The following is a 19507-nucleotide window of genomic DNA, read 5'->3' as shown; positions in this document are numbered from 1 at the left end:
GGCGATTGCGGCGGGCAGCATTTCTCTTGGACAGGTTGAGAGATAAAAAAATAATAATTCCCATGCAGTCTCAATGGCGGGGTGCAGGCCGGCCCGGCGGCGAGTGCGGCGGGCAGCAGGCCTCTTGGACAGGTTGAGAGATAAAAAAATAATAATTCCCGTGCAGTCTCAATGGCGGGTGCGGGCCGGCCCGGCGGACAAGTGTGGCCGGGGAAGAGGCCTCTTGGCCGGGGTGAATATGTTGGAACGCGGCGCGCGTAAATAGAAGCGGCTGGAGGTACCGGGGGCGAAGCCCGCCCCGGCCCGGAGGCCGAGTTAAAAAAAATAATAATCCCCGTTCAGTCTCAATGGCGGGGTGCAGGCCGGCCCGGCGGCGAGTGCGGCGGGCAGCAGGCCTCTTGGACAGGTTGAGAGATAAAAAAATAATAATTCCCGTTCAGTCTCAATGGCAGGGTGCGGGCCGGCCCGGCGGCGATTGCGGCGGGCAGCAGGCCTCTTGGACAGGTTGAGAGATAAAAAAATAATAATTCCCATGCAGTCTCAATGGCGGGGTGCGGGCCGGGGAATAGGCCTCTTGGCCGGGGTGAGTAGTGTTGGAACACGGCCCGCGGAAATAGTAGCGGCTGGAGGTACCGGGGGCGATGCCCGCCCCGGGCCGGCGGCCAAGTTAAAAAAATAAATAATCCCCGTTCAGTCTCAATGGCAGGGTGCGGGCCGGCCCGGCGGCGAGTGCGGCGGGCAGCAGGCCTCTTGGACAGGTTGAGAGATAAAAAAATAATAATTCCCGTGCAGTCTCAATGGCGGGGTGCGGGCCGGCCCGGCGGCGATTGCGGCGGGCAGCAGGCCTCTTGGACAGGTTGAGAGATAAAAAAATAATAATTCCCATGCAGTCTCAATGGCGGGGTGCGGGCGGGGGAATAGGCCTCTTGGCCGGGGTGAATATGTTGGAACGCGGCGCGCGTAAATAGAAGCGGCTGGAGGTACCGGGGGCGAAGCCCGCACCGGCCCGGAGGCCGAGTTAAAAAAAATAATAATCCCCGTTCAGTCTCAATGGCGGGGTGCGGGCCGGCCCGGCGGCGAGTGCGGCGGGCAGCAGGCCTCTTGGACAGGTTGAGAGATAAAAAAATAATAATTCCCGTGCAGTCTCAATGGCAGGGTGCGGGCCGGGGAATAGGCCTCTTGGCCGGGGTGAATAGTGTTGGAACACGGCCCGCGGAAATAGTAGCGGCTGGAGGTACCGGGGGCGATGCCCGCCCCGGCCCGGCGGCCAAGTTAAAAAAAATAAATAATCCCCGTTCAGTCTCAATGGCAGGGTGCGGGCCGGCCCGGCGGCGAGTGCGGCGGGCAGCAGGCCTCTTGGACAGGTTGAGAGATAAAAAAATAATAATTCCCATGCAGTCTCAATGGCGGGGTGCGGGCCGGGGAATAGGCCTCTTGGCCGGGGTGAATATGTTGGAACGCGGCGCGCGTAAATAGAAGCGGCTGGAGGTACCGGGGGCGAAGCCCGCCCCGGCCCGGAGGCCGAGTTAAAAAAAATAATAATCCCCGTTCAGTCTCAATGGCGGGGTGCGGGCCGGCCCGGCGGCGAGTACGGCGGGCAGCAGGCCTCTTGGACAGGTTGAGAGATAAAAAAATAATAATTCCCGTGCAGTCTCAATGGCGGGGTGCGGGCCGGGGAATAGGCCTCTTGGCCGGGGTGAATAGTGTTGGAACACGGCCCGCGGAAATAGTAGCGGCTGGAGGTACCGGGGGCGATGCCCGCCCCGGCCCGGCGGCCAAGTTAAAAAAATAAATAATCCCCGTTCAGTCTCAATGGCAGGGTGCGGGCCGGCCCGGCGGCGATTGCGGCGGGCAGCAGGCCTCTTGGACAGGTTGAGAGATAAAAAAATAATAATTCCCATGCAGTCTCAATGGCGGGGTGCGGGCCGGGGAATAGGCCTCTTGGCCGGGGTGAATAGTGTTGGAACACGGCCCGCGGAAATAGTAGCGGCTGGAGGTACCGGGGGCGATGCCCGCCCCGGCCCGGCGGCCAAGTTAAAAAAATAAATAATCCCCGTTCAGTCTCAATGGCAGGGTGCGGGCCGGCCCGGCGGCGATTGCGGCGGGCAGCAGGCCTCTTGGACAGGTTGAGAGATAAAAAAATAATAATTCCCATGAAGTCTCAATGGCGGGGTGCGGGCCGGGGAATAGGCCTCTTGGCCGGGGTGAATAGTGTTGGAACACGGCCCGCGGAAATAGTAGCGGCTGGAGGTACCGGGGGCGATGCCCGCCCCGGGCCGGCGGACAAGTTAAAAAAATAAATAATCCCCGTTCAGTCTCAATGGCAGGGTGCGGGCCGGCCCGGCGGCGAGTGCGGCGGGCAGCTGGCCTCTTGGACAGGTTGAGAGATAACAAAATAATAATTCCCGTGCAGTCTCAATGGCGGGGTGCGGGCCGGGGAATAGGCCTCTTGGCCGGGGTGAATAGTGTTGGAACACGGCCCGCGGAAATAGTAGCGGCTGGAGGTACCGGGGGCGATGCCCGCCACGGCCCGGCGGCCAAGTTAAAAAAATAAATAATCCCCGTTCAGTCTCAATGGCAGGGTGCGGGCCGGCCCGGCGGCGATTGCGGCGGGCAGCAGGCCTCTTGGACAGGTTGAGAGATAAAAAAATAATAATTCCCATGCAGTCTCAATGGCGGGGTGCGGGCGGGGGAATAGGCCTCTTGGCCGGGGTGAATATGTTGGAACGCGGCGCGCGTAAATAGAAGCGGCTGGAGGTACCGGGGGCGAAGCCCGCCCCGGCCCGGAGGCCGAGTTAAAAAAAATAATAATCCCCGTTCAGTCTCAATGGCGGGGTGCGGGCCGGCCCGGCGGCGAGTGCGGCGGGCAGCAGGCCTCTTGGACAGGTTGAGAGATAAAAAAATAATAATTCCCGTGCAGTCTCAATGGCGGGGTGCGGGCCGGGGAATAGGCCTCTTGGCCGGGGTGAATAGTGTTGGAACACGGCCCGCGGAAATAGTAGCGGCTGGAGGTACCGGGGGCGATGCCCGCCCCGGCCCGGCGGCCAAGTTAAAAAAAATAAATAATCCCCGTTCAGTCTCAATGGCAGGGTGCGGGCCGGCCCGGCGGCGATTGCGGCGGGCAGCATTTCTCTTGGACAGGTTGAGAGATAAAAAAATAATAATTCCCATGCAGTCTCAATGGCGGGGTGCGGGCCGGCCCGGCGGCGAGTGCGGCGGGCAGCAGGCCTCTTGGACAGGTTGAGAGATAAAAAAATAATAATTCCCGTGCAGTCTCAATGGCGGGGTGCGGGCCGGCCCGGCGGACAAGTGTGGCCGGGGAAGAGGCCTCTTGGCCGGGGTGAATATGTTGGAACGCGGCGCGCGTAAATAGAAGCGGCTGGAGGTACCGGGGGCGAAGCCCGCCCCGGCCCGGAGGCCGAGTTAAAAAAAATAATAATCCCCGTTCAGTCTCAATGGCGGGGTGCGGGCCGGCCCGGCGGCGAGTGCGGCGGGCAGCAGGCCTCTTGGACAGGTTGAGAGATAAAAAAATAATAATTCCCGTTCAGTCTCAATGGCAGGGTGCGGGCCGGCCCGGCGGCGATTGCGGCGGGCAGCAGGCCTCTTGGACAGGTTGAGAGATAAAAAAATAATAATTCCCATGCAGTCTCAATGGCGGGGTGCGGGCCGGGGAATAGGCCTCTTGGCCGGGGTGAGTAGTGTTGGAACACGGCCCGCGGAAATAGTAGCGGCTGGAGGTACCGGGGGCGATGCCCGCCCCGGGCCGGCGGCCAAGTTAAAAAAATAAATAATCCCCGTTCAGTCTCAATGGCAGGGTGCGGGCCGGCCCGGCGGCGAGTGCGGCGGGCAGCAGGCCTCTTGGACAGGTTGAGAGATAAAAAAATAATAATTCCCGTGCAGTCTCAATGGCGGGGTGCGGGCCGGCCCGGCGGCGAGTGCGGCGGGCAGCAGGCCTCTTGGACAGGTTGAGAGATAAAAAAATAATAATTCCCGTGCAGTCTCAATGGCAGGGTGCGGGCCGAGGAATAGGCCTCTTGGCCGGGGTGAATAGTGTTGGAACACGGCCCGCGGAAATAGTAGCGGCTGGAGGTACCGGGGGCGATGCCCGCCCCGGCCCGGCGGCCAAGTTAAAAAAAATAAATAATCCCCGTTCAGTCTCAATGGCAGGGTGCGGGCCGGCCCGGCGGCGATTGCGGCGGGCAGCAGTTCTCTTGGACAGGTTGAGAGATAAAAAAATAATAATTCCCATGCAGTCTCAATGGCGGGGTGCGGGCCGGCCCGGCGGCGAGTGCGGCGGGCAGCAGGCCTCTTGGACAGGTTGAGAGATAAAAAAATAATAATTCCCGTGCAGTCTCAATGGCGGGGTGCGGGCCGGCCCGGCGGACGAGTGTGGCCGGGGAAGAGGCCTCTTGGCCGGGGTGAATATGTTGGAACGCGGCGCGCGTAAATAGAAGCGGCTGGAGGTACCGGGGGCGAAGCCCGCCCCGGCCCGGAGGCCGAGTTAAAAAAAATAATAATCCCGTTCAGTCTCAATGGCGGGGTGCGGGCCGGCCCGGCGGCGAGTGCGGCGGGCAGCAGGCCTCTTGGACAGGTTGAGAGATAAAAAAATAATAATTCCCGTTCAGTCTCAATGGCAGGGTGCGGGCCGGCCCGGCGGCGATTGCGGCGGGCAGCAGGCCTCTTGGACAGGTTGAGAGATAAAAAAATAATAATTCCCATGCAGTCTCAATGGCGGGGTGCGGGGCGGGGAATAGGCCTCTTGGCCGGGGTGAATAGTGTTGGAACACGGCCCGCGGAAATAGTAGCGGCTGGAGGTACCGGGGGCGATGCCCGCCCCGGGCCGGCGGCCAAGTTAAAAAAATAAATAATCCCCGTTCAGTCTCAATGGCAGGGTGCGGGCCGGCCCGGCGGCGATTGCGGCGGGCAGCAGGCCTCTTGGACAGGTTGAGAGATATAAAAATAATAATTCCCATGCAGTCTCAATGGCGGGGTGCGGGCCGGCCCGGCGGACGAGTGTGGCCGGGGAAGAGGCCTCTTGGCCGGGGTGAATATGTTGGAACGCGGCGCGCGTAAATAGTAGCGGCTGGAGGTACCGGGGGCGATGCCCGCCCCGGCCCGGCGGCCAAGTTAAAAAAATAAATAATCCCCGTTCAGTCTCAATGGCAGGGTGCGGGCCGGCCCGGTGGCCGAGTGTGGCCGGGGAAGAGGCCTCTTGGCCGGGGTTAATAGTGTTGGAACGCGGCCCGCGGAAATAGTAGCGGCTGGAGGTACCGGGGGCGATGCCCGCCCCGGCCCGGCGGCCGAGTTAAAAAAAATAATAATCCCCGTTCAGTCTCAATGGCGGGGTGCGGGCCGGCCCGGCGGCGATTGCGGCGGGCAGCAGGCCTCTTGGACAGGTTGAGAGATAAAAAAATAATAATTCCCGTGCAGTCTCAATGGCGGGGTGCGGGCCTGCCCGGCGGCGAGTGCGGCGGGCAGCAGGCCTCTTGGACAGGTTGAGAGATAAAAAAATAATAATTCCCGTGCAGTCTCAATGGCGGGGTGCGGGCCGGCCAGGCGGACGAGTGTGGCCGGGGAAGAGGCCTCTTGGCCGGGGTGAATAGTGTTGTAACGCAGCCCGCGGAAATAGTAGCGGCTGGAGGTACCGGGGGCGAAGCCCGCCCCGGCCCGGCGGCCGAGTTAAAAAAAATAATAATCCCCGTTTAGTCTCAATGGCGGGGTGCGGGCCGGCCCGGCGGCGATTGCGGCGGGCAGCAGGCCTCTTGGACAGGTTGAGAGATAAAAAAATAATAATTCCCATGCAGTCTCAATGGCGGGGTGCGGGCCGGGGAATAGGCCTCTTGGCCGGGGTGAATAGTGTTGGAACACGGCCCGCGGAAATAGTAGCGGCTGGAGGTACCGGGGGCGATGCCCGCCCCGGGCCGGCGGCCAAGTTAAAAAAATAAATAATCCCCGTTCAGTCTCAATGGCAGGGTGCGGGCCGGCCCGGCGGCGAGTGCGGCGGGCAGCTGGCCTCTTGGACAGGTTGAGAGATAAAAAAATAATAATTCCCGTGCAGTCTCAATGGCGGGGTGCGGGCCGGGGAATAGGCCTCTTGGCCGGGGTGAATAGTGTTGGAACACGGCCCGCGGAAATAGTAGCGGCTGGAGGTACCGGGGGCGATGCCCGCCACGGCCCGGCGGCCAAGTTAAAAAAAATAAATAATCCCCGTTCAGTCTCAATGGCAGGGTGCGGGCCGGCCCGGCGGCGATTGCGGCGGGCAGCAGGCCTCTTGGACAGGTTGAGAGATAAAAAAATAATAATTCCCATGCAGTCTCAATGGCGGGGTGCGGGCCGGGGAATAGGCCTCTTGGCCGGGGTGAATATGTTGGAACGCGGCGCGCGTAAATAGAAGCGGCTGGAGGTACCGGGGGCGAAGCCCGCCCCGGCCCGGAGGCCGAGTTAAAAAAAATAATAATCCCCGTTCAGTCTCAATGGCGGGGTGCGGGCCGGCCCGGCGGCGAGTGCGGCGGGCAGCAGGCCTCTTGGACAGGTTGAGAGATAAAAAAATAATAATTCCCGTGCAGTCTCAATGGCGGGGTGCGGGCCGGGGAATAGGCCTCTTGGCCGGGGTGAATAGTGTTGGAACACGGCCCGCGGAAATAGTAGCGGCTGGAGGTACTGGGGGCGATGCCCGCCCCGGCCCGGCGGCCAAGTTAAAAAAAATAAATAATCCCCGTTCAGTCTTAATGGCAGGGTGCGGGCCGGCCCGGCGGCGATTGCGGCGGGCAGCATTTCTCTTGGACAGGTTGAGAGATAAAAAAATAATAATTCCCATGCAGTCTCAATGGCGGGGTGCGGGCCGGCCCGGCGGCGAGTGCGGCGGGCAGCAGGCCTCTTGGACAGGTTGAGAGATAAAAAAATAATAATTCCCGTGCAGTCTCAATGGCGGGGTGCGGGCCGGCCCGGCGGACAAGTGTGGCCGGGGAAGAGGCCTCTTGGCCGGGGTGAATATGTTGGAACGCGGCGCGCGTAAACAGAAGCGGCTGGAGGTACCGGGGGCGAAGCCCGCCCCGGCCCGGAGGCCGAGTTAAAAAAAATAATAATCCCCGTTCAGTCTCAATGGCGGGGTGCGGGCCGGCCCGGCGGCGAGTGCGGCGGGCAGCAGGCCTCTTGGACAGGTTGAGAGATAAAAAAATAATAATTCCCGTTCAGTCTCAATGGCAGGGTGCGGGCCGGCCCGGCGGCGATTGCGGCGGGCAGCAGGCCTCTTGGACAGGTTGAGAGATAAAAAAATAATAATTCCCATGCAGTCTCAATGGCGGGGTGCGGGCCGGGGAATAGGCCTCTTGGCCGGGGTGAGTAGTGTTGGAACACGGCCCGCGGAAATAGTAGCGGCTGGAGGTACCGGGGGCGATGCCCGCCCCGGGCCGGCGGCCAAGTTAAAAAAATAAATAATCCCCGTTCAGTCTCAATGGCAGGGTGCGGGCCGGCCCGGCGGCGAGTGCGGCGGGCAGCAGGCCTCTTGGACAGGTTGAGAGATAAAAAAATAATAATTCCCGTGCAGTCTCAATGGCGGGGTGCGGGCCGGCCCGGCGGCGATTGCGGCGGGCAGCAGGCCTCTTGGACAGGTTGAGAGATAAAAAAAATAATAATTCCCATGCAGTCTCAATGGCGGGGTGCGGGGCGGGGAATAGGCCTCTTGGCCGGGGTGAATATGTTGGAACGCGGCGCGCGTAAATAGAAGCGGCTGGAGGTACCGGGGGCGAAGCCCGCACCGGCCCGGAGGCCGAGTTAAAAAAAATAATAATCCCCGTTCAGTCTCAATGGCGGGGTGCGGGCCGGCCCGGCGGCGAGTGCGGCGGGCAGCAGGCCTCTTGGACAGGTTGAGAGATAAAAAAATAATAATTCCCGTGCAGTCTCAATGGCAGGGTGCGGGCCGGGGAATAGGCCTCTTGGCCGGGGTGAATAGTGTTGGAACACGGCCCGCGGAAATAGTAGCGGCTGGAGGTACCGGGGGCGATGCCCGCCCCGGCCCGGCGGCCAAGTTAAAAAAAATAAATAATCCCCGTTCAGTCTCAATGGCAGGGTGCGGGCCGGCCCGGCGGCGATTGCGGCGGGCAGCAGTTCTCTTGGACAGGTTGAGAGATAAAAAAATAATAATTCCCATGCAGTCTCAATGGCGGGGTGCGGGCCGGCCCGGCGGCGAGTGCGGCGGGCAGCAGGCCTCTTGGACAGGTTGAGAGATAAAAAAATAATAATTCCCGTGCAGTCTCAATGGCGGGGTGCGGGCCGGCCCGGCGGACGAGTGTGGCCGGGGAAGAGGCCTCTTGGCCGGGGTGAATATGTTGGAACGCGGCGCGCGTAAATAGAAGCGGCTGGAGGTACCGGGGGCGAAGCCCGCCCCGGCCCGGAGGCCGAGTTAAAAAAAATAATAATCCCCGTTCAGTCTCAATGGCGGGGTGCGGGCCGGCCCGGCGGCGAGTGCGGCGGGCAGCAGGCCTCTTGGACAGGTTGAGAGATAAAAAAATAATAATTCCCGTGCAGTCTCAATGGCGGGGTGCGGGCCGGGGAATAGGCCTCTTGGCCGGGGTGAATATGTTGGAACGCGGCGCGCGTAAATAGAAGCGGCTGGAGGTACCGGGGGCGAAGCCCGCCCCGGCCCGGAGGCCGAGTTAAAAAAAATAATAATCCCCGTTCAGTCTCAATGGCGGGGTGCGGGCCGGCCCGGCGGCGAGTGCGGCGGGCAGCAGGCCTCTTGGACAGGTTGAGAGATAAAAAAATAATAATTCCCGTGCAGTCTCAATGGCGGGGTGCGGGCCGGGGAATAGGCCTCTTGGCCGGGGTGAATAGTGTTGGAACACGGCCCGCGGAAATAGTAGCGGCTGGAGGTACTGGGGGCGATGCCCGCCCCGGCCCGGCGGCCAAGTTAAAAAAAATAAATAATCCCCGTTCAGTCTCAATGGCAGGGTGCGGGCCGGCCCGGCGGCGATTGCGGCGGGCAGCATTTCTCTTGGACAGGTTGAGAGATAAAAAAATAATAATTCCCATGCAGTCTCAATGGCGGGGTGCGGGCCGGCCCGGCGGCGAGTGCGGCGGGCAGCAGGCCTCTTGGACAGGTTGAGAGATAAAAAAATAATAATTCCCGTGCAGTCTCAATGGCGGGGTGCGGGCCGGCCCGGCGGACAAGTGTGGCCGGGGAAGAGGCCTCTTGGCCGGGGTGAATATTATGGAACGCGGCGCGCGTAAACAGAAGCGGCTGGAGGTACCGGGGGCGAAGCCCGCCCCGGCCCGGAGGCCGAGTTAAAAAAAATAATAATCCCCGTTCAGTCTCAATGGCGGGGTGCGGGCCGGCCCGGCGGCGAGTGCGGCGGGCAGCAGGCCTCTTGGACAGGTTGAGAGATAAAAAAATAATAATTCCCGTTCAGTCTCAATGGCAGGGTGCGGGCCGGCCCGGCGGCGATTGCGGCGGGCAGCAGGCCTCTTGGACAGGTTGAGAGATAAAAAAATAATAATTCCCATGCAGTCTCAATGGCGGGGTGCGGGCCGGGGAATAGGCCTCTTGGCCGGGGTGAGTAGTGTTGGAACACGGCCCGCGGAAATAGTAGCGGCTGGAGGTACCGGGGGCGATGCCCGCCCCGGGCCGGCGGCCAAGTTAAAAAAATAAATAATCCCCGTTCAGTCTCAATGGCAGGGTGCGGGCCGGCCCGGCGGCGAGTGCGGCGGGCAGCAGGCCTCTTGGACAGGTTGAGAGATAAAAAAATAATAATTCCCGTGCAGTCTCAATGGCGGGGTGCGGGCCGGCCCGGCGGCGATTGCGGCGGGCAGCAGGCCTCTTGGACAGGTTGAGAGATAAAAAAAATAATAATTCCCATGCAGTCTCAATGGCGGGGTGCGGGGCGGGGAATAGGCCTCTTGGCCGGGGTGAATATGTTGGAACGCGGCGCGCGTAAATAGAAGCGGCTGGAGGTACCGGGGGCGAAGCCCGCACCGGCCCGGAGGCCGAGTTAAAAAAAATAATAATCCCCGTTCAGTCTCAATGGCGGGGTGCGGGCCGGCCCGGCGGCGAGTGCGGCGGGCAGCAGGCCTCTTGGACAGGTTGAGAGATAAAAAAATAATAATTCCCGTGCAGTCTCAATGGCAGGGTGCGGGCCGGGGAATAGGCCTCTTGGCCGGGGTGAATAGTGTTGGAACACGGCCCGCGGAAATAGTAGCGGCTGGAGGTACCGGGGGCGATGCCCGCCCCGGCCCGGCGGCCAAGTTAAAAAAAATAAATAATCCCCGTTCAGTCTCAATGGCAGGGTGCGGGCCGGCCCGGCGGCGATTGCGGCGGGCAGCAGTTCTCTTGGACAGGTTGAGAGATAAAAAAATAATAATTCCCATGCAGTCTCAATGGCGGGGTGCGGGCCGGCCCGGCGGCGAGTGCGGCGGGCAGCAGGCCTCTTGGACAGGTTGAGAGATAAAAAAATAATAATTCCCGTGCAGTCTCAATGGCGGGGTGCGGGCCGGCCCGGCGGACGAGTGTGGCCGGGGAAGAGGCCTCTTGGCCGGGGTGAATATGTTGGAACGCGGCGCGCGTAAATAGAAGCGGCTGGAGGTACCGGGGGCGAAGCCCGCCCCGGCCCGGAGGCCGAGTTAAAAAAAATAATAATCCCCGTTCAGTCTCAATGGCGGGGTGCGGGCCGGCCCGGCAGCGAGTGCGGCGGGCAGCAGGCCTCTTGGACAGGTTGAGAGATAAAAAAATAATAATTCCCGTTCAGTCTCAATGGCAGGGTGCGGGCCGGCCCGGCGGCGATTGCGGCGGGCAGCAGGCCTCTTGGACAGGTTGAGAGATAAAAAAATAATAATTCCCATGCAGTCTCAATGGCGGGGTGCGGGGCGGGGAATAGGCCTCTTGGCCGGGGTGAATAGTGTTGGAACACGGCCCGCGGAAATAGTAGCGGCTGGAGGTACCGGGGGCGATGCCCGCCCCGGGCCGGCGGCCAAGTTAAAAAAATAAATAATCCCCGTTCAGTCTCAATGGCAGGGTGCGGGCCGGCCCGGCGGCGATTGCGGCGGGCAGCAGGCCTCTTGGACAGGTTGAGAGATATAAAAATAATAATTCCCATGCAGTCTCAATGGCGGGGTGCGGGCCGGCCCGGCGGACGAGTGTGGCCGGGGAAGAGGCCTCTTGGCCGGGGTGAATATGTTGGAACGCGGCGCGCGTAAATAGTAGCGGCTGGAGGTACCGGGGGCGATGCCCGCCCCGGCCCGGCGGCCAAGTTAAAAAAATAAATAATCCCCGTTCAGTCTCAATGGCAGGGTGCGGGCCGGCCCGGTGGCCGAGTGTGGCCGGGGAAGAGGCCTCTTGGCCGGGGTTAATAGTGTTGGAACGCGGCCCGCGGAAATAGTAGCGGCTGGAGGTACCGGGGGCGATGCCCGCCCCGGCCCGGCGGCCGAGTTAAAAAAAATAATAATCCCCGTTCAGTCTCAATGGCGGGGTGCGGGCCGGCCCGGCGGCGATTGCGGCGGGCAGCAGGCCTCTTGGACAGGTTGAGAGATAAAAAAATAATAATTCCCGTGCAATCTCAATGGCGGGGTGCGGGCCTGCCCGGCGGCGAGTGCGGCGGGCAGCAGGCCTCTTGGACAGGTTGAGAGATAAAAAAAATAATAATTCCCGTGCAGTCTCAATGGCGGGGTGCGGGCCGGCCAGGCGGACGAGTGTGGCCGGGGAAGAGGCCTCTTGGCCGGGGTGAATAGTGTTGTAACGCAGCCCGCGGAAATAGTAGCGGCTGGAGGTACCGGGGGCGAAGCCCGCCCCGGCCCGGCGGCCGAGTTAAAAAAAATAATAATCCCCGTTTAGTCTCAATGGCGGGGTGCGGGCCGGCCCGGCGGCGATTGCGGCGGGCAGCAGGCCTCTTGGACAGGTTGAGAGATAAAAAAATAATAATCCCCGTTCAGTCTCAATGGCGGGGTGCGGGCCTGCCCGGCGGCGAGTGCGGCGGGCAGCAGGCCTCTTGGACAGGTTGAGAGATAAAAAAATAATAATTCCCGTGCAGTCTCAATGGCGGGGTGCGGGCCGGGGAATAGGCCTCTTGGCCGGGGTGAATAGTGTTGGAACGCGGCCCGCGGAAATAGTAGCGGCTGGAGGTACCGGGGGTGATGCCCGCCCCGGCCCGGCGGCCAAGTTAAAAAAAATAAATAATCCCCGTTCAGTCTCAATGGCAGGGTGCGGGCCGGCCCGGCGGCGATTGCGGCGGGCAGCAGGCCTCTTGGACAGGTTGAGAGATAAAAAAAAAATAATCCCCATGCAGAGTCAATGGCGGGGTGCGGGCCGGCCCGGCGGCGAGTGCGGCGGGCAGCAGGCCTCTTGGACAGTTTGAGAGATAAAAAAAATAATAATTCCCGTGCAGTCTCAATGGCGGGGTGCGGGCCGGCCCGGCGGACGAGTGTGGCCGGGGAAGAGGCCTCTTGGCCGGGGTGAATAGTGTTGGAAAGCGGCCCGCGGAAATAGTAGCGGCTGGAGGTACCGGGGGCGATGCCCGCCCCGGCCCGGCGGCCAAGTTAAAAAAATAAATAATCCCCGTTCAGTCTCAAATGCAGGGTGCGGGCCGGCCCGGTGGCCGAGTGTGGCTGGGGAAGAGGCCTCTTGGCCGGGGTTAATAGTGTTGGAACGCGGCCCGCGGAAATAGTAGCGGCCGGAGGTACCGGGGGCGATGCCCGCCCCGGCCCGGCGGCCGAGTTAAAAAAATAATAATCCCCGTTCAGTCTCAATGGCGGGGTGCGGGCCGGCCCGGCGGCGATTGTGGCGGGCAGCAGGTCACGTTGATTTGACAGATCAACGTCTCTTTGGAATAAAATTAATGTCCAACAGAGGGAGCCGTCTGCACGGGGATCGGTCATGATAGCACTTGGACATGAAGCAGCTTGGGATTTCCGCCTGCTGGATGCCTTTGCACCTCCACTGGAAAAGCCCACTTTTGCAACAAACATCAAATACCGCATCTGCGTGCTCGCAGAGGACCGTATGCGAGCCTGACAGGCTGCGCGCTCCAACCACCACGGGAGCGGGCCCCTCCTTCGTGCTCTCGGGAGGAGGTCATTAAATGAAAAAAAAAATCACCCCACTACTCCATCCCCGACCCTCAAGTGCCTTGTCTGCTATAAAGGGGACAATTTTCACTTCTTCCCTCGCTTAGGCCATACTACCCTGAGAACGCCCGATCTCGTCCGATCTCGGAAGCTAAGCAGGGTCCGGCCTTGTTAGTACTTGGATGGGAGACCGCCTGGGAATACCAGGTGCTGTAAGCTTTTGCACCCACCTCCAATTCTCAACACGATTCACTGCTCTTTCCAAAAATTTTGGCTTTCATTAGTCATTCAACTTTCACTTATCCTGTGGTTTTAAATCGTTTCCTTCACGTTGATTTGACAGATCAACGTCTCTTTGGAATAAAATTAATGTCCAACAGAGGGAGCCGTCTGCACGGGGATCGGTCATGATAGCACTTGGACATGAAGCAGCTTGGGATTTCCGCCTGCTGGATGCCTTTGCACCTCCACTGGAAAAGCCCACTTTTCAAACCACCACGGGAGCGGGCCCCTCCTTCGTGCTCTCGGGAGGAGGTCATTAAATGAAAAAAAAAATCACCCCAATACTCCATCCCCGACCCGCAAGTGCCTTGTCTGCTATAAAGGGGACAATTTTCACATTTTCCCTCGCTTACGGCCATACTACCCTGAGAACGCCCGATCTTGTCCGATCTCGGAAGCTAAGCAGGGTCGGGCCTGGTTAGTACTTGGATGGGAGACCGCCTGGGAATACCAGGTGCTGTAAGATCTTGCACCCACCTCCAATTCTCAATACGATGCACTGCTCTTTCCAAAAATTTTGGCTTTCATTAGTCATTCAACTTTCACTTATCCTGTGGTTTGAAATCGTTTCCTTCACGTTGATTTGACAGATCAACGTCTCTTTGGAATAAAATTAATGTCCAACAGAGGTAGCCGTCTGCACGGGGATCGGTCATGACAGCACTTGGACATGAAGCAGCTTGGGATTTCCGCCTGCTGGATGCCTTTGCACCTCCACTGGAAAAGCCCACTTTTGCAACAAACATCAAATACCGCATCTGCGTGCTCGCAGAGGACCGTATGCGAGCCTGACAGGCTGCGCGCTCCAACCACCACGGGAGCGGGCCCCTCCTTCGTGCTCTCGGGAGGAGGTCATTAAATGAAAAAAAAAATCACCCCACTCCTCCATCCCCGACCCGCAAGTGCCTTGTCTGCTATAAAGGGGACAATTTTCACGTTTTCCCTCGCTTACGGCCATACTACCCTGAGAACGCCCGATCTTGTCCGATCTCGGAATCTAAGCAGGGTCGGGCCTGGTTAGTACTTGGATGGGAGACCGCCTGGGAATACCAGGTGCTGTAAGCTTTTGCACCCACCTCCAATTCTCAACACGATTCACTGCTCTTTCCAAAAATTTTGGCATTCATTCGTCATTCAACTTTCACTTATCCTGTGGTTTGAAATCGTTTCCTTCAAGTTGATTTGACAGATCAACGTCTCTTTGGAATAAAATTAATGTCCAACAGAGGGAGCCGTCTGCACGGGGATCGGTCATGATAGCACTTGGACATGAAGCAGCTTGGGATTTCCGCCTGCTGGATGCCTTTGCACCTCCACTGGAAAAGCCCACTTTTGCAACAAACATCAAATACCGCATCTGCGCGCTCGCAGAGGACCGTAAGCGAGCCTGACAGGCTGCGCGCTCCAACCACCACGGGAGCGGGCCCCTCCTTTGTGCACTCCGGAGGAGGTTTATTAAATGAAAAAAAATCACCCCACTACTCCACCCCCGACCCAGAAGTGCCCTGTCTGCTATAAAGAGGACAATTTTCGCGTTTTCCCTCGCTTACGGCCATACTACCCTGAGAACGCCCGATCTCGTCCGATCTCGGAAGCTAAGCAGGGTCGGGCCTGGTTAGTACTTGGATGGGAGACCGCCTGGGAATACCAGGTGCTGTAAGCTTTTGCACCCACCTCCAATTCTCAACACGATTCACTGCTCTTTCCAAAAATTTTGGCTTTCATTCTTCATTCAAATTTCACTTATCCTGTGGTTTGAAATCGTTTCCTTCACGTTGATTTGACAGATCAACGTCTCTTTGGAATAAAATTAATGTCCAACAGAGGGAGCCGTCTGCACGGGGATCGGTCATGATAGCACTTGGACATGAAACAGCTTGGGATTTCCGCCTGCTGGATGCCTTTGCACCTCCACTGGAAAAGCCCACTTTTGCAACAAACATCAAATACCGCATCTGCGCGCTCGCAGAGGACCGTATGCGAGCCTGACAGGCTGCGCGCTCAAACCACCCCGGGAGCGGGCCCCTCCTTCGTGCTCTCGGGAGGAGGTTATTAAATGAAAAAAAAATCACCCCACTACTCCATCCCCGACCCGCAAGTGCCGTGTCTGCTATAAAGGGGACAATTTTCACTTTTTCCCTCGCTTACGGCCATACTACCCTGAGAACGCCCGATCTCGTCCGATCTCGGAAGCTAAGCAGGGTCGGGCCTGGTTAGTACTTGGATGGGAGACCGCCTGGGAATACCAGGTGCTGTAAGCTTTTGCACCCACCTCCAATTCTCAACACGATTCACTGCTCTTTCCAAAAATTTTGGCATTCATTCGTCATTCAACTTTCACTTATCCTGTGGTTTGAAATCGTTTCCTTCACGTTGATTTGACAGATCAACGTCTCTTTGGAATAAAATTAATGTCCAACAGAGGGAGCCGTCTGCACGGGAATCGGTAATGATAGCACTTGGACATGAAACAGCTTGGGATTTCCGCCTGCTGGATGCCTTTGCACCTCCACTGGAAAAGCCCACTTTTGCAACAGACATCAAATACCGCATCTGCGCGCTCGCAGAGGACCGTATGCGAGCCTGACAGGCTGCGCGCTCAAACCACCACGGGAGCGGGCCCCTCCTTCGTGCTCTCGGGAGGAGGTCATTAAATGAAAAAAAAATCACCCCACTACTCCATCCCCGACCCGCAAGTGCCTTGTCTGCTATAAAGGGGACAATTTTCACGCTTTCCCTCGCTTACGGCCATACTACCCTGAGAATGCCCGATCTCGTCCGGAAGCTAAGCAGCGTAGGGCCTGGTTAGTACTTGGATGGGAGACCGCCTGGGAATACCAGGTGCTGTAAGCTTTTGCACCCACCTCCAATTCTCAACACGATTCACTGCTCTTTCCAAAAATTTTGGCTTTCATTCGTCATTCAAATTTCACTTATCCTGTGGTTTGAAATCGTTTCCTTCACGTTGATTTGACAGATCAACGTCTCTTTGGAATAAAATTAATGTCCAACAGAGGGAGCCGTCTGCACGGGGATCGGTCATGATAGCACTTGGACATGAAACAGCTTGGGATTTCCGCCTGCTGGATGCCTTTGCACCTCCACTGGAAAAGCCCACTTTTGCAACAAACATCAAATACCGCATCTGCGCGCTCGCAGAGGACCGTATGCGAGCCTGACAGGCTGCGCGCTCAAACCACCCCGGGAGCGGGCCCCTCCTTCGTGCTCTCGGGAGGAGGTCATTAAATGAAAAAAAAAAATCACCCCACTACTCCATCCCCGACCCGCAAGTGCCGTGTCTGCTATAAAGGGGACAATTTTCACTTTTTCCCTCGCTTACGGCCATTCTACCCTGAGAACGCCCGATCTCGTCCGATCTCGGAAGCTAAGCAGGGTCGGGCCTGGTTAGTACTTGGATGGGAGACCGCCTGGGAATACCAGGTGCTGTAAGCTTTTGCACCCACCTCCAATTCTCAACACGATTCACTGCTCTTTCCAAAAATTTTGGCATTCATTCGTCATTCAACTTTCACTTATCCTGTGGTTTGAAATCGTTTCCTTCACGTTGATTTGACAGATCAACGTCTCTTTGGAATAAAATTAATGTCCAACAGAGGGAGCCATCTGCACGGGGATCGGTCATGATAGCACTTGGACATGAAGCAGCTTGGGATTTCCGCCTGCTGGATGCCTTTGCACCTCCACTGGAAAAGCCCACTTTTGCAACAAACATCAAATACTGCATCTGCGTGCTCGCAGAGGACCGTATGCGAGCCTGACAGGCTGCGCGCTCAAACCACCACGGGAGCGGGCCCCTCCTTCGTGCTCTCGGGAGGAGGTCATTAAATGAAAAAAAAAATCACCCCACTACTCCATCCCCGACCCGCAAGTGCCTTGTCTGCTATAATGGGGACAATTTTCACATTTTCCCTCGCTTACGGCCATACTACCCTGAGAATGCCCGATCTCGTCCGATCTCGGAAGCTAAGCAGCGTCGGGCCTGGTTAGTACTTGGATGGGAGACCGCCTGGGAATACCAGGTGCTGTAAGCTTTTGCACCCACCTCCAATTCTCAACACGATTCACTGCTCTTTCCAAAAATTTGGGCTTTCATTAGTCATTCAACTTTCACTTATCCTGTGGTTTGAAATCGTTTCCTTAACGTTGATTTGACAGATCAACGTCTCTTTGGAATAAAATTAATGTCCAACAGAGGGAGCCGTCTGCACGGGGATCGGTCATGATAGCACTTGGACATGAAGCAGCTTGGGATTTCCGCCTGCTGGATGCTTTTGCACCTCCACTGGAAAAGCCAACTTTTGCAACAGACATCAAGTACAGCCTCTGCGTGCTCGCAGCGGACCGTATGCGAGCCTGACAGGCTGCGCGCTCAAACCACCACGGGAGCGGGCCCCTCCTTTGTGCACTCCGGAGGAGGTTTATTAAATGAAAAAAAATCACCCCTCTACTCCACCCCCGACCCAGAAGTGCCATGTCTGCTATAAAGAGGACAATTTTCGCGTTTTCCCTCGCTTACGGCCATACTACCCTGAGAACGCCCGATCTCGTCCGATCTCGGAATCTAAGCAGGGTCGGGCCTGGTTAGTACTTGGATGGGAGACCGCCTGGGAATACCACGGGAGCGGGCCCCTCCTTCGTGCTCTCGGGAGGAGGTCATTAAATGAAAAAAAATCACCCCACTACTCCATCCCCGACCCGCAAGTGCCCTGTCTGCTATAAAGAGGACAATTTTCGCGTTTTCCCTCGCTTACGGCCATACTACCCTGAGAACGCCCGATCTCGTCCGATCTCGGAAGCTAAGCAGGGTCGGGCCTGGTTAGTACTTGGATGGGAGACCGCCTGGGAATACCAGGTGCTGTAAGCTTTTGCACCCACCTCCAATTCTCAACACGATTCACTGCTCTTTCCAAAAATTTTGGCATTCATTCGTCATTCAACTTTTACTTATCCTGTGGTTTGAAATCGTTTCCTTCACGTTGATTTGACAGATCAACGTCTCTTTGGAATAAAATTAATGTCCAACAGAGGGAGCCGTCTGCACGGGGATCGGTCATGATAGCTCTTGGACATGAAACAGCTTGGGATTTCCGCCTGCTGGATGCCTTTGCACCTCCACTGGAAAAGCCCACTTTTGCAACAAACATCAAATACCGCATCTGCGCGCTCGCAGAGGACCGTATGCGAGCCTGACAGGCTGCGCGCTCCAACCACCACGGGAGCGGGCCCCTCCTTCGTGCTCTCGGGAGGAGGTCATTAAATGAAAAAAAAAATCACCCCACTACTCCATCCCCGACCCGCAAGTGCCTTGTCTGCTATAAAGGGGACAATTTTCACGTTTTCCCTCGCTTACGGCCATACTACCCTGAGAATGCCCGATCTCGTCTGATCTCGGAAGCTAAGCAGCGTCGGGCCTGGTTAGTACTTGGATGGGAGACCGCCTGGGAATACCAGGTGCTGTAAGCTTTTGCACCCACCTCCAATTCTCAACACGATTCACTGCTCTTTCCAAAAATTTTGGCTTTCATTCGTCCTTCAACTTTCACTTATCCTGTGGTTTGAAATCGTTTCCTTCACGTTGATTTGACAGATCAACGTCTCTTTGGAATAAAATTAATGTCCAACAGAGGGAGCCGTCTGCACGGGGTCGGTCATGATAGCACTTGGACATGAAGCAGCTTGGGATTTCCGCCTGCTGGATGCTTTTGCACCTCCACTGGAAAAGCCAACTTTTGCAACAGACATCAAGTACAGCCTCTGCGTGCTCGCAGAGGACCGTATGCGAGCCTGACAGGCTGCGCGCTCCAACCACCACGGGAGCGGGCCCCTCCTTCGTGCTCTCGGGAGGAGGTCATTAAATGAAAAAAAAATCACCCCACTACTCTATCCCCGACCCGCAAGTGCCCTGTCTGCTATAAAGGGGACAATTTTCACGTTTTCCCTCCCTTACGGCCATACTACCCTGAGAACGCCCGATCTCGTCCGATCTCGGAAGCTAAGCAGGGTCGGGCCTGGTTAGTACTTGGATGGGAGACCGCCTGGGAATACCAGGTGCCCTAAGCTTTTGCACCCACCTCCAATTCTCAACACGATTCACTGCTCTTTCCAAAAATTTTGGCTTTCATTAGTCATTCAACTTTCACTTATCCTGTGGTTT

The 19507-nt window shown here is 57.7% G+C and overlaps 9 non-coding genes and 3 pseudogenes across 9 annotated transcripts; all 12 read left to right on the top strand.

Moving 5' to 3' along the window:
* Nucleotides 1–13151: 13151 nt before the first annotated feature.
* Nucleotides 13152–13269, top strand: LOC127611022 (uncharacterized; annotated as a pseudogene).
* Nucleotides 13270–13679: 410 nt separating this feature from the next.
* LOC127610982 (5S ribosomal RNA) lies at nucleotides 13680–13798 on the top strand. The gene has a single exon (XR_007965160.1). It is a non-coding gene; the product is annotated as a 5S ribosomal RNA (ribosomal RNA).
* Nucleotides 13799–14278: 480 nt separating this feature from the next.
* LOC127610990 (5S ribosomal RNA) lies at nucleotides 14279–14397 on the top strand. The gene has a single exon (XR_007965167.1). It is a non-coding gene; the product is annotated as a 5S ribosomal RNA (ribosomal RNA).
* Nucleotides 14398–14876: 479 nt separating this feature from the next.
* LOC127610879 (5S ribosomal RNA) lies at nucleotides 14877–14995 on the top strand. Its single transcript, XR_007965060.1, has one exon. It is a non-coding gene; the product is annotated as a 5S ribosomal RNA (ribosomal RNA).
* A 479-nt stretch (nucleotides 14996–15474) lies between these two features.
* On the top strand, nucleotides 15475–15593 carry LOC127611070 (5S ribosomal RNA). The gene has a single exon (XR_007965234.1). It is a non-coding gene; the product is annotated as a 5S ribosomal RNA (ribosomal RNA).
* A 479-nt stretch (nucleotides 15594–16072) lies between these two features.
* Nucleotides 16073–16185, top strand: LOC127611028 (uncharacterized; annotated as a pseudogene).
* A 481-nt stretch (nucleotides 16186–16666) lies between these two features.
* On the top strand, nucleotides 16667–16785 carry LOC127610903 (5S ribosomal RNA). Its single transcript, XR_007965083.1, has one exon. It is a non-coding gene; the product is annotated as a 5S ribosomal RNA (ribosomal RNA).
* Nucleotides 16786–17265: 480 nt separating this feature from the next.
* On the top strand, nucleotides 17266–17384 carry LOC127610978 (5S ribosomal RNA). Its single transcript, XR_007965156.1, has one exon. It is a non-coding gene; the product is annotated as a 5S ribosomal RNA (ribosomal RNA).
* A 479-nt stretch (nucleotides 17385–17863) lies between these two features.
* LOC127611029 (uncharacterized) lies at nucleotides 17864–17981 on the top strand (annotated as a pseudogene).
* A 117-nt stretch (nucleotides 17982–18098) lies between these two features.
* LOC127611069 (5S ribosomal RNA) lies at nucleotides 18099–18217 on the top strand. The gene has a single exon (XR_007965233.1). It is a non-coding gene; the product is annotated as a 5S ribosomal RNA (ribosomal RNA).
* Nucleotides 18218–18697: 480 nt separating this feature from the next.
* On the top strand, nucleotides 18698–18816 carry LOC127610981 (5S ribosomal RNA). The gene has a single exon (XR_007965159.1). It is a non-coding gene; the product is annotated as a 5S ribosomal RNA (ribosomal RNA).
* A 478-nt stretch (nucleotides 18817–19294) lies between these two features.
* On the top strand, nucleotides 19295–19413 carry LOC127611007 (5S ribosomal RNA). Its single transcript, XR_007965183.1, has one exon. It is a non-coding gene; the product is annotated as a 5S ribosomal RNA (ribosomal RNA).
* The last annotated feature ends 94 nt before the right edge of the window (nucleotides 19414–19507 follow it).

This window comes from Hippocampus zosterae, chromosome 11 (genome assembly GCF_025434085.1).
Source record: "Hippocampus zosterae strain Florida chromosome 11, ASM2543408v3, whole genome shotgun sequence".
Lineage (NCBI taxonomy): Eukaryota > Metazoa > Chordata > Actinopteri > Syngnathiformes > Syngnathidae > Hippocampus > Hippocampus zosterae.
Note: the sequence above shows the minus strand (reverse complement) of the source record. Positions and strands in the feature narration are given on the sequence as shown.